Source organism: Ochotona princeps, chromosome 5 (genome assembly GCF_030435755.1).
Source record: "Ochotona princeps isolate mOchPri1 chromosome 5, mOchPri1.hap1, whole genome shotgun sequence".
NCBI classification, from domain to species: Eukaryota; Metazoa; Chordata; class Mammalia; order Lagomorpha; family Ochotonidae; genus Ochotona; species Ochotona princeps.
This window is the reverse complement of record NC_080836.1, coordinates 90,141,735-90,154,580: the sequence shown is the minus strand read 5'-3', so window position 1 is coordinate 90,154,580 and position 12,846 is coordinate 90,141,735. Positions and strand designations below refer to the sequence as shown.

The 12,846-nt window shown below is 40.3% G+C and overlaps 1 long non-coding RNA gene across 2 annotated transcripts in view; it reads right to left on the bottom strand.

Annotated features, from left to right (window-relative positions):
• Positions 1 to 10,887, bottom strand: part of LOC131480324 (uncharacterized) — a 42,864-nt gene extending 31,977 nt beyond the window's left edge. For both annotated transcript variants that reach the window (XR_009245414.1, XR_009245413.1), the window contains exons 1-2: positions 10,824 to 10,887; positions 10,249 to 10,435 (exon numbers count right to left, since the gene is read on the bottom strand). This is a non-coding gene — a long non-coding RNA (uncharacterized LOC131480324). The remainder of the gene's footprint in view (positions 1 to 10,248; positions 10,436 to 10,823) is intronic.
• Positions 10,888 to 12,846: the final 1,959 nt, after the last annotated feature.

Here is a 12,846-nt window from a genome sequence, read left to right as displayed (position 1 = left end):
GCCTTCCTAAATAATACCATGGACAAATACCAAGTGGAGGACTCAGTGGACAGATTGAGCCAAAGAAAGGTAACAAACAGAAGACAGCATACACTGCTAATCCATGAAGCCAAGGAGATTTCCCATCAGATGTCTCTGGTTTCTTCTTTTATTATGGAACTTAGAGTGTTCTCTGTTAATACAAGACAACATTATACAAAACAAACAGATATATAGGTAAACATGTGTGTACATATATTGTTATAGATGAACTATGTAATGGAGATTAGCATGCCAGGAATTGAAGTTATGTTGCAGTACGTATCTCTACTCCCAAATAAGAGCAGGACTCCCAGTGAAGCAGTTAAATATACCTTGACAATATTATGGTAGATTTTTCTACCTTTGGCTATACTTACAATGAGTTGAAGCACTTAAACAGCAGAATGTTAAACTTTTATAATATGTAATATAATATGTAACTTTTATAATATGTAATAATATGGGAGGAATGGTGGGAAGGGAAGTGTGGAGGAAGAAAAGGGAGGGAAAGGGCCTGGTGCAGTGGCCTAGCAGCTAAGGTCCTCGCCTTGAATGCACCAGGATCCCATATGGGCGCCACTTCTAATCCCAGCAGCTCCACTTCCCATCCAGCTCCCTGCTTGTGGCCTGGGGAAGCAGTCGAGGATGGACCAATGCTTTGGGACTCTACACCCACGTGGGAGACCCAGAAGAGGTTCCAGGTTCCCGGCTTCGGATCAGCACAGCACCGGCCATTGCGTTCACTTGGGGAGTGAATCAGTGGATTCCTCTCTGTCTCTCCCCTCTGAATATCTGACTTTGTAATGAAAAATAAACAAATCTGTTAAAAAAAAAAGAAAAGGGAGGGAAAGAAAAGGGTAACTATATCTACAAAATTATGTCATGGGAAATAACAACAACAATGAAAATATTAAGAAAAATGAAGCAAAGCTGAACATGGTCAAATGGAAATGGACTTTGCCAAGTGGAAAATCACCCAGATCTGGGCAGAAGTAAGGCTAAAAATCAGGTTTCCTACCTCTTTTAGTGTGGTCCCATCTAGAATGTAATGTTCCCCTTACTCCAGAGTCATGTGTTGAAAAGTGACACTTGTCCCAAGATGCCAGTGTCACTTAAAGTGATCTGACAAAGCATCCTAGGATCATCAGGCTGCAGGCTCTCCCAGCCAGGACATCACCATTCTTTTATACTTCATGTTGTAGAATCTATTGCCAAGGTTATTTCCACTCTTTAATGAAATAAGCTGCTATTTTTGTGGTGGACGTTTAAGGGAGTATGGCTAACTGACCAGCTGGCTATTGTTGTATGTTACGTTATTCTAAAACTCAGTGTCCTTTATTGTCTTAATTTCTTTGGGTTAGAGTTTGATATTAGCTTGCCTATTGTTCTTCTGATTTAGGGTCCTTTATGGATTTGTAGTCGAGATACCAGCTGAGACCTCAGTCCTCCAAAAACTTAACTAGGCCTGGGATATCTCCCTTCAGTTGGTCCTAGGCAGGAGCGTGGATGCTTTGTATATGACAGAGAAACCAAAGAACAAACGCTGATGCCTACCTAGTCCCAGGAAAAAATATTGATATTTCTACCAGCTTTCTATCTTCAGCGTAGGTTACTAAATCTAGCGTACATCTAATAAAATGAAGATTAAGCTGTACATGGAGACATTTATTTATTCATTCATTTTTATTTTCCACTTTATTTGAACAAAAGAGGTATAGATGTAGAAAATTTCTGTCTGCTGGTTCACTCCCTAGATTTTGACAACTATCAAATCTGGGCTAGGCTAAAGCCAAAAGTCAAGAACTCAAACTGGTTCCCCAGTGTGTGTGGCAAGGATGTGACCTCTTGTACCACTACTTGCTGCCTTCCAGAATGCGCCTTAGCAGCAAGCTAGATCAGAAGTGGAGGTATGGGGGTTTGAATCATGAATGCTAATAATGGATGTAAGCATTCAAATTTTTACTAACTACTCACCAAACACCAGCTGCAAAGCCCACCTCTTGAGGGAAAAAATACCAAAGCATTTGTGATATATTCTATCATGTGCTCTATAACAGAGTGTTATCCATTTGTTTGAAATAATATCTTAGATGTATAGGAAAATAAATCATAACACTTTACAAGCAATTTTTAAAAATTACGGTAAGTTTTAGTGTGAGGGACAGCACTGTCCTGGAGTCAGAGATTCAGTTTGTGTTTTGCACTGCACATCTGAGACAACATAAGTCTTGGATGTTCCACTTCTCATTTTGGACCTTAGTTTTCTCTTTAGAAAACAAATGCTTCTGTTTCAACAAAAGGTCAAGGGATAGCCACATTCAAAAAAAAAAAAAAAGTTGGAACCTAGCCTACACCAAATATAAAAATCAACTCAACGTGCATCAAAAATGAAAAACTGTAGAAGTCTTAGAAGAAAATATAGTGCCTGCTTTAAAATTTATAAGTAAATTTCAACATTGTTTTATTTGATCATTGTTTAAAGTTCTTGTCTGTTTTTTCTGCTCAGCTATGGTCTTTATAACTATTTAGTGAGTCATTAAGACTTTGAGTATAGGGTCAATTAAAATTCTGTTACCTCAATGATTTTTTAAAGAAAAAAAATCACATGACATTGTATTTGGCAATGATTTCTTGACTGTGAAACCAAAGACACAGATGGCAATAGAAAAAGTAGAAAATTTAGGCTTTGGGTTTCATGAAATTAAAAAAAAATGTGTATATCATGTCATGCCAGCAGTGTAAAATGCCAACCCAGAAGATAAAATTGATTATTTGCAAGTTGTGTCTCTGAAAAGGATCACTATTTTAAAATGTAGATCATTACAACCCAGAATCAGCCAAAAGTTGAATTGTCACTTCTCCAAAGAAGATACATAAATGGTGCACAAGCAGGTAAACCGATGCCCAACATTACACATGATTAGGGAATCACATCAAAGCTCCTGTTAGGGATCATCTCAACTCATCAGAAAGACTATGGTGACAGCAAAACAAAACAGTTGGAATGTGGGAAAACTGAAGCTAAAATGGAACAGATGCTGTGGAAAGCAGTTGTTTCTCGAAGTGTGAGAAAACAGAATGACCGCAGGGCCCAGCAGTTTCAATTCTTAGGATACATGGACATAGGATCTTGAAGAGATATTGTACAGATAAGGTTACAGCAGCATTATTCACAATAGCAACCCAAGGATCTAATGGTGGGTGATTGGAAAAGCAAAATGTGCTGCCTGTGTACTATAGGATAGTGTTCAGCTTTGAAAAGGAAGAAAACTCTGGTTTATGACATGGATGAATCTTGACGGGACTATGATCAGTGAAATGTGCCAGCCCTAAAAAAAAAAAAATACTGTAAAATTCCACTTACATAAGGCACTTAAAGTTGTCAAAACCATAGGGACACAAACAGGATGGTGGTTTCTAGGGGCTGGAGTTAGCAGGGAATTGGAAATTGCTGTTTCATGAATCAGAGTTTGGTTTTGTAAGAATGTGGATGAGATGGTTTGATGGGTGCACAACAGTATGAATGTAGGTAATGTCACTGAACTGTCAGTTAGAAATGGTGAAGATTGGCAAGTTTCTGCCATGTGTGTTTTACCATAATGTAAAAGCGGAGATGTGTGTGTGTGCCTGCCTGCCTGTACTGAAAGATTTTTAATACCCCCTCTGCCTCTGATAGTCTGTCTTCCAACATTGGCTTTTAGAGTCCATTTGTGATGGTATCACTTCTGTGATCTAGCTATCTGTTCAGCTATCATCTATCATTATCTATCTAGCAATCCTTCCTAGGCATATACATATACTTAAGTTTTTCCATGTTTCTATATCTTTTTTTTTAATTATTTATTATTTAACTTCAGTAATTACATTGTATTATGTGACACAGTTACATAGATACTTGGGTTCTCCCCACCCCTCCCCAAACCCTCCCACCATGGTGGATTCCTCCACCTTGCTGCATAACCACAGCTCAAGTTCAGTTGAGATTTCCCCATTGCAAGCGTATACCAAACATAGAGTCCAGCATCTTATTGTCCCGTCAAGTTCAACGGCTTCTTAGGTATACCCTCTCTGGTCTGATGACAGAGCCAGCAGAGTAAATAAATCTTTCATGGACCTTTAATCTTTAGAAGGAAAGCACGACTGTTTATGTTACAAGAACATATTTTATTTGCCCACAGCAGCCTGAGCACAGCATGCTATTACTATAAATGGGGCATGGTGGTGTTTTGTTATGAAACGCCTTTTGATGTAGGACAGCCATAGTCCAGTGACTTCCAAATATATCGCTGCCTATTATAAAAATAAAATGACAGATATTATCATAGCCTTGGGGTCTCTGTACACATTTCCAGGAACTTGAGGCCATTTACTAAAGCCAAACAGAGAAACATTGTTTTAATGGTTATAAATGTGTCCACTCTCCTTTGAACCGGTCCTTCCCACTCCTACGCTGGCCCCTTGTGTCTGAAGCTCAGCATGTAGCAGTCAGTATGGGCAATAGAAGACTGATGTCACTCGGTGTCTTTTCAAGACCAGGCACCAACTCTTCAACTTTGTTCCATAGACAAATTCTGATTTTTCTTTAATCTACCATCCCATGTCTAAGATATCATTAATCAGATGATCTACTTCCCCCCAAAGGAGTGCCTACTTTTAGAACAAAATGCTTAGGGAAAAGCATCTCCCTTTAAAAGTAGCAACATGATAAATTTCCTCATTTCCAACATTTCAGTGTGTCCCTAGTCTTTAGGACTTCCCTAATAGTCCTGTTGTACTTGCATATCCCAGAGAACTGCTCTCACGGATCTGTAAGAAGTCTTGCTCAAGGTTGTCAAGGTGCTGATATTAGCAGCAATAGTGGGAAGGAGAAACAGGGATTCAGCTGCAGGGAGAAGATATGAAACCTGTGGTAGACACATGCTATAGGAACTGCAGCACAGTGAGCATGTAAGGTATTTATAATTGTGCCAGATTACTTCAAATTTAGCCTTTCAAAACAGCAAAATTTTACCATGTTATGATCTCCATGGATGAGCCCTTTGATTATAGCTAACTTTAGTCTTCACTGAGACAGAGGAGATGTGTCTTCAAAGCTCACTCATCAGCTGTGTTGAGGCTAAGGGGATTTCTGAACATGGAAATTAGAAGACTAAAACTTGGATGAATTAGAACTTACTAAAAATGTTTGTTCATAGGACATTCTGATTGCAGGAGTAAGAGTCTTCCTTTAAGGAAAAAGCCAAAAGTCCTTCTAATGTAAATGGGCCAGGGATTACCCTGTGTATACTCCATTGAGGATGGATAGTTTTCAGTGGTGCTATTGGTGGCATCAAGACGGCAGCCATTCTCAAGTTTCTGATCAGAAGTCTTGTGTAGTCACCTGACAGTATTCATTATTTGCTGTAGGCCCTGGTTCACAGTTCATCTATTCTAGAATGTGTCTTCCACACCATACAGGCCTCAAGATGTAGGAGGAAAAGTTCAGGAAGAGGTCAAGGCAGCAGTTAGGGGAAGAAGATTTTCCTGATGGGCTGTTACAAGAAACCCCACCTATGGCTGGAATTAGCTACGTACAGAAAAGGCCCTCAGAAGTTTACCACACCTCACTGTCATCTGGAGAATGTGTTAATAAGATTAAAATGAGGATCTCTAAATCTTCAGGAAGTAGCCTGCCCCAAATGTAGTCTTTGTAAAATATTTTCCATATTTGGACAATATAAAAAACTACACAAGTAGATTGAAAAGAGAATGTAGCAGTGACACTGTGGCAAACATTTCTTGGGATTCAGCTGAAGGAGGATGAGTAGACATCAAGGGCTTCAGGTGGGTACTTGGTAGATCTACCCTTGGGGAAGGGTGTGTCAGACTGCAGAAGGTTATCAAATATTTTTAGCGACAAATACATGACCCTTTCTTAAAAATATTCACTTAGTTGCCTTTTAAAAAATTATTTTTGATGATTTTACATAACTTATTAGGGTGATAAGGGTCAAGGGATCATAGGAAAGTGGATAGGATCACCATTTCCACATTCCCCTCCTTTTTTCTTGTATCTGGGAGAAGGGGTAAGACTAGGAAAAAAGCCACACCCAGCCTCCCACACGCCTCTGCACCCTGGGATGGAGGACAACCACCTGATACCACACCAAGGTCCCCAGTGTGGAGCAATGTGAACCAAAGGACTAATAGTTTATTTAGGAGGTGAAACCAGAAGCAGGTAATAGACTAGGGACTAAGGGAAGGGAAAGAAATTGGTAAAGGGGCCTTAATAAGCTAGTGACAAGACTGCATCTGTTATGAGGACTTGTTGGGAAACTCTGAGGCAATAAAAATCTTACAGGTTTTTTGTATAAGGGCTTTCTAGTTATGCCACACCTTTCCTCATCCAGTACCTTTCCAAGTGTCCTTGTTGGATGGCCATTACCTGAAGAATCAGTGTTAGACACTTCTGGTCTATGCTACTTAGGAGCTCAATCAGCATATTTGTGTATCTATGTGTTGTTACAAACATTTTCCATAAGGAGTGTTGAAATGGTAGAAATGACTACCAAGGGAATGTTGGTAGGTTAGCAACAGCATGTGCTGCAATATTTCAAATTCACTGCATGCTTAGAGGTTTCCAAGCACACGGATAAATATGTATCATCTCATTTAATGCTTGATTAATAATCCTTCTTGTCTCAGCTGGGAAACAGATGTAGAGTAAAATGCCACCTGAATATGATCTCACAGCTCAAGATATAGATAGGTTTGAACCTGGGCTGTTGTTTATTTTTGTAGCCAAAACATTTTGTGTTTTGCTCAAGGCTTCTAGAAGGTTTATCCAGTTGAGGGAATAGAAAGAATAATTCAAGACATGGATGCAAAATCAGTTACTTCATGAAATATAGCCCTGATTTCAGCTTTGGATTCTGCACTGGTAGAGAATTGCACATGCAATGGAGTTCAGGAACCATCATGGGTACTCTTTGGGTGCCACATGAAGCTCAGGTCATTGATTGTAAACAAATCTGAGGTGGTATCAGACCTTGTCTGCAGTACTTTACGTGTATTCCCTCCTTGAACGTGCACAAAACATTGTTGGATGCATACAATTACAGGCCACATTTTACTGACAAGTAAACTGAGGCCCAGAAGAACTAAGTGACCCTTTCATAATAACCTATTAAGTCATGGCAGCTGAATTTGAACCCCAGCCTCTTCCTCTCCTAATAATTAAATGACACAGTTTTGCTTATGTCATTTTTTTTCTGGACTGTAAACTACTTGGGATTGTTGGGACAGGGGTGTTGTTCTGTGTGAGTCTTGCACAGTGATTTACTCATAGCTAGAATGAATACAATTCATTCTTGATGGTAGATTTCAGGAGACTATGAAACCAGAAGTTGTTTGAGTTTGCTATTCATGTAGAAGGGAGTCTATGTTCAATTGTGAAGATTATAAACTTTAACCAAATCAGACCATTTAATTGACTATGTGTAGGTAGAAATCACAGAAGAGAAATTAAGCATTAGTATATGTGAAAATAGACATCAGAATCAAAAAGCATGTGCCAAGTCCTGTCTCTCCCTTCGTTCATATTTCTGATGGACTTTTATTTGTTGTTGCATACCTACAAATGCACAATCTCTTAACCTAGCAAAAGGAGGATCATATTCAAGACTTAAAAATGCACATAGTGCAAAGCCAAAGAGTGTTTGCAAATGTGGGTGGGAGAGGCATGATGCAATTACTTTTTTGGCAGAATGATCCTGCAGACCTCGTCTCCAGTCCGAGTAAAGCTGTTCCCACCTCTACTGTAGGCATTTTCTCTCTGAAAAGTCAACGGCCCAAGAGAGCAGGTGGTGTGGAGAAGGGGTATCCCTGAGTTAATGCTTGATGCTGAGGAAGAAACAGGACTCTGTTAGACTAAGTATGTGGAGATGACGGGGAAGCATGACTGTAGTATTTGGAGAGTCTGGTCTTCAATTAGCACCATTCCAAGCACTCAAGTTCTCTGTCAATAAGCAGATTAAAAGGGAGATAAATGGTTGGGTGTGAAGTGTTCAGGAAAGAATGAACACATTATCTGGGCAAGCCCAATTCACTGGAGTATTTCAGGAGTCAGACTGGATAAGAAGGAGGGAAACTTTACCCCCTTTAGACTGAGGCAGGCTGCAAGCTTTGATCTAACACTAATAGAGGACCAGATCTCTGCAATTTGTGTCATCCAATGGGCATCCAGGTTCTGTGCTAACTGATTTTCAAATGACAGCATAGCCACCCTCCTGACAATGAAACTAGACACAACTGGCTCTTAAAAGAGAAAATGTGAGCATTCATTCTAAAGGGGTGTTGCTGGAATGTTCTAGTAAATTTGTACCACATTATGGAAAGTGATGGGACACTCCTCAGAAAGTTGGCAACAGAACTAGTCTGTGATCAGCAGTTCCATTACTGTATATCTTACAGAAGTGAAATCTATTTGTGGAAGAGATACCTGTGCTCTTACATTCAATGCAGCATTATTCATAATATCCAAGATATGGAAACAATCTTAGCTTCCAGCAACAGATAAATGGGGGAAAAAAGATGTAATACATACTCACAATGGAATACTATTCAGCCTTAAGGAAAGAAGGAATATTGTCAGTTGCCACAACTGTCCTAAATGAACCTGGAGGACATTATGTTAAGTGAAAGAGGCCAGATTCACACAGACAAATCCTGCATGGCATCATTTATAGGTAGCATTTTAAAAGGATGCACGCACAATGCAGAGAATAGAATGGTGAGTATCAGGGTATTGGGGAGCGGGGGTGGGTCATAAGATTGGAAAGATGTTGACCTAAGAGCAAACAGCAAGCACATCAGTTAAAAGGGAAGATTGGACAATGACAACTAAACTTGTTTAATTAAGATGCACTTAATCTTCTGTCTTCTCTTTGCCATAACATATGAGTTACAGACTCAGAGTGGGAAGGGGAAGAGTGGATGTGGGGAAGGCCATTATCCCACAGCCACCTGTGGAATAGGGAAGAGAAGTGAAAAAGTGGATGCCCCACATATAAAGTTTTTGGTCCCTCTAACCTCAAACAAGGAAGAGAAAAATCCTGAATGAATCAAGATGATATCTCTTTTAATAGCTTAAATGATCGAAAATGGGATACAAGCAAGCTGAATTTAAAATGCAGTAAGGCAAGAAAGGCATGGCTGAAGGCCGTGACTTGGGAGTAAGAGGAAGAATCCTTCAAGTGACTTAACATTTATAGCAGTGCAGCATAGGATGTTCAGTAACTGAGTTGTCAAAATGATATGCAAGACCTGCTAATTACTCTGCATGCCCCATGCCCTGAATGACTCCCATGGCTTTTGTGATGGAGCACCTATGCCATTATGATGTAATCTCTTTCTCAATTCTAGACTTTGATTTTGACACTCGCATTGATCCCAACATAGCAGGTTATCTCCATTGTTTCAGGTGTTTGTGAGCAGTTTTTGCCACCATAAAAGCACCTCACCCATCTAATCTACAAGGAGAATTCCATCAAGCCATGATAAATGAGATGTCTTCTGTAAATCATTCCTTAATGTTCGCAGGCTGAAATACTTATTTCATTTACCATATTCCTCATCTCTACCTTACTGAGTCACTACTCAGTGCACAGGTTGTATGTCTGTCTTCTCACTAGATGGTAATATCCTTGAAGGCATCAGCTATGCTCCCCTTGTAATTCCATGCCTGGGACTGGGGGAGAGAGTACATGAAGAACAGGACCGGTGCTTGAGCCAACAACACAACCAGAGGTACATGAGACTCAGCTTCTGAAAGGCTATGTTACATCTGTGCTGATGAAGTTTCTGAAACAAAATCTGATTTCATCTGCCATGGTTCTGTTTGATGTATTTTCTTCTCAAAGTCTAAATGAATTTGATCCCACCCAACCTCAACTTCAGTAATTCTGAAAGACCTGTACTCACTCTGTGTTCATCTTCCTATCCTACCATCCAAAGTCTCAGTTACCTGGGGAAAGACACTTTTTCTATGTCTTTAATTGGGGTTGGTAATATTAGGATAAAATGTATAAACTTCCTCATTCATTGCGTACTATCTTTTATTCCATCTTTCTGAGTATAAACTCAGTTTCATTGCGATTGCAGATTGGTAGAAGACAGGCCTTTGATGTATTCTGCATGCCACACAGCAGAAGTGAATTTAATTCTGTAAATGGTCCCTGGGACTCTTACCTGGAACAGATAGAATGGCAGATGGTGACTTTATCATGATGTCTGCTCTTGCGGATTTCACAGAAGCTGGTCCTTTCACATTCTGTAAGGCTGGTCTTTGACCATCTGAGATGCTTCAGAGGCAGTCAGAAGGCAGTAAAGGCAGAGACAGAAACGAGCATATTGCCAGACTATTAGGGAAATCCATCTGCAATGAGCAAAGTGACACACATTCCATCCAATTTCTTCTCGTAACATAGAGACCCTTTTCATTTGTCACACTTGGATTAAATTACATAGGAACTGCCACAATGATTTGATATAGAATGAAGATATGGGTCTTGGAATCAGAAGCAGCTGAATTCAAATTTGACTGAGCCTAATCTGACCTGGATTGACTCAGGCATGTATCTTACCTGTTGAAGTTTAATTGATTGAGCTCATTCTATAGTTCTAATGTATTTATAAAATGCCTGTTTGGAGCCAGGTATGACCCAGATCTTTTCCTTGGTTTCTCTTTTTCCCTAAAATGACTGCTGCCTCACTACACACACACACACACACACACACACACTTTGGATAGACCTATTTCTTACCTCATTCTCACTTAAATCCAATCTCTCTCTGAAATGAATCTTCTGCCATCTCTATCTCTGAAACAGCACGCAAAGCTTTGTTTTGTTCTCATTAATGAGGTATTTCAGGTTTATGAGGTCTTTCATCTCAATAACACGTATTTAGGGAAATTTAAATATAAATAAGTAGCTGTGTTCATAGTTCTTCAGTCTGGGAAATAAAGAAGTATACAGTCAGTCTACAAATAGACTGCATGTATGTGTAGCTGTGTACATGATATATGTTAGTTTGTAAGTACATACACACATGCATATAGAAATGTGTAGAAATACATTTTCATTTATTCCTCACTTTTCTGCTCTTGTCTCTAAAACAGAAGCTCCCTTCCTGCTCACATCTACCCGTCCTGACTCCCCACTTCATGGTTTAAGCCAATTTTATCTGTATCCTCACAAGAAATCACACTGTGGTAAAGAGAGTGCAGAGACCTGGCCTCCAGGCTAAATTCTGGTGTGTCTTTTAGTTAGTAAGAACGTAAATCTTCGTTTAATTCTCTCTGAGGGCTTATTTAAATTGATCAGATTGAGAATTCACCTATTTCTTTAAGCCCAGCCCAAGAAGAGCTGTTAACACAATGCAAGAGTTCAAGGCATTAAGCATGTACCTGCAAGTACTTTGCAGTTCTTCATAGCCTCCCCCCCGGGAGTGCTTTCCAGTGGAAGGGGAGAGAGCTGAATCTAGGTAAGCTGATTTATCTGGAAAAGCACTCCTCTCCATCTTTGCCATTTTAATAAAGCTTAGCTCAGAGAGAGACTTGGAGCCCTTCAAGAGCAGGCCCGTTAAAACAATTGAGCAGAGTGTCAAACCCAGGCCTGGCTTTGCATCCACAGCTTTAAACTGACGTCACCTCATAAATCCACTGGCACAGCCTGGACCCATCAGCAAGCTGCTTTTTCTGGAGATTAAGTATTTGTTCAGACAGGGGTCAGGTGCAGGGTCTTTGAGAGATTCCTTTAGTGTTCTTCTCTACTCACTCTGAGTGGGAGAAAAAAAAAAAAGGAATTCCTTGTGCATCTAGCATACAGAAAGGCACATTAGGTCCAGAGACCACAGACTGACCCCATCAGAAGGATCAGAGGCATTGTTTGTCCCCCATACTCAGAGAAGTGAGGGGCAAATTCAGGCCAAGAAAGACAGGAAGGTGCTATTCATTTGGTTCTTACTTTACTGCCTCAATGTTACCAATTTTTGTCCCTCTCTAGCACAGTCTACAACCAGATTGCAAACACTACAGACTGAGATAAGCGCAAGGTTGGGGGAAGGCAGCTGACAGAGCAGCAATCTAGTCTGCACTCCAAGGGAGCATGATGGCTGCTGTTGGAAGCCCCAGTCAACCATAGGACAGTGCTTTCCCTCCAGAAAATGCTGGATTTACACATCAGCCACTTGGGTCTCTCTCTGGGGAATCACTTAACATACCCACAGAGCAGTGATTGCTGGAAGCAAGGCAGAAGTGATATGTGCGGCAGCTGTCAAATGTGAGGGGCTCCATAGGGGGGAGTACAAAGCCAGTGCACAGTGTGGGCAGGATAATGAGAAGTGAGGTTTTCTTTTTCTTTGTTTTTCTGAGAAAGGGAACATGGTTGAGGGGAAGGATTGGTGAGGATCTTGTATATGTTTAATTAGTAGAGAGTTGGAAGCAGTTGTTTTGTTGGTGATGTCTGTTCGTGGGGGACTACGTACTGTACTCATCATCCACTGAGTTCTCTGTGTAGATGCTCCCATTGAGCCTGATTTCAAGTACCATGGGTGGGCCCTGAAAGGAGGACTGGGAAGGGCTGTGATAAATGGATTCTGCTGAGCTGGTGCCAGTGGCTTTGGTACACCATGTGCTATGTTCCATATACATTACAGGATACCCAGCAGTACTCTTTTTTTTTTTTTTTTACTCCATTTTTCTTTATTTTTGACAATCTTTACATCATTACTTAGGGCAAAAAGGTTCAAGAGCTACAGGAAAGTGGGTAAGACTATCATTTCCAC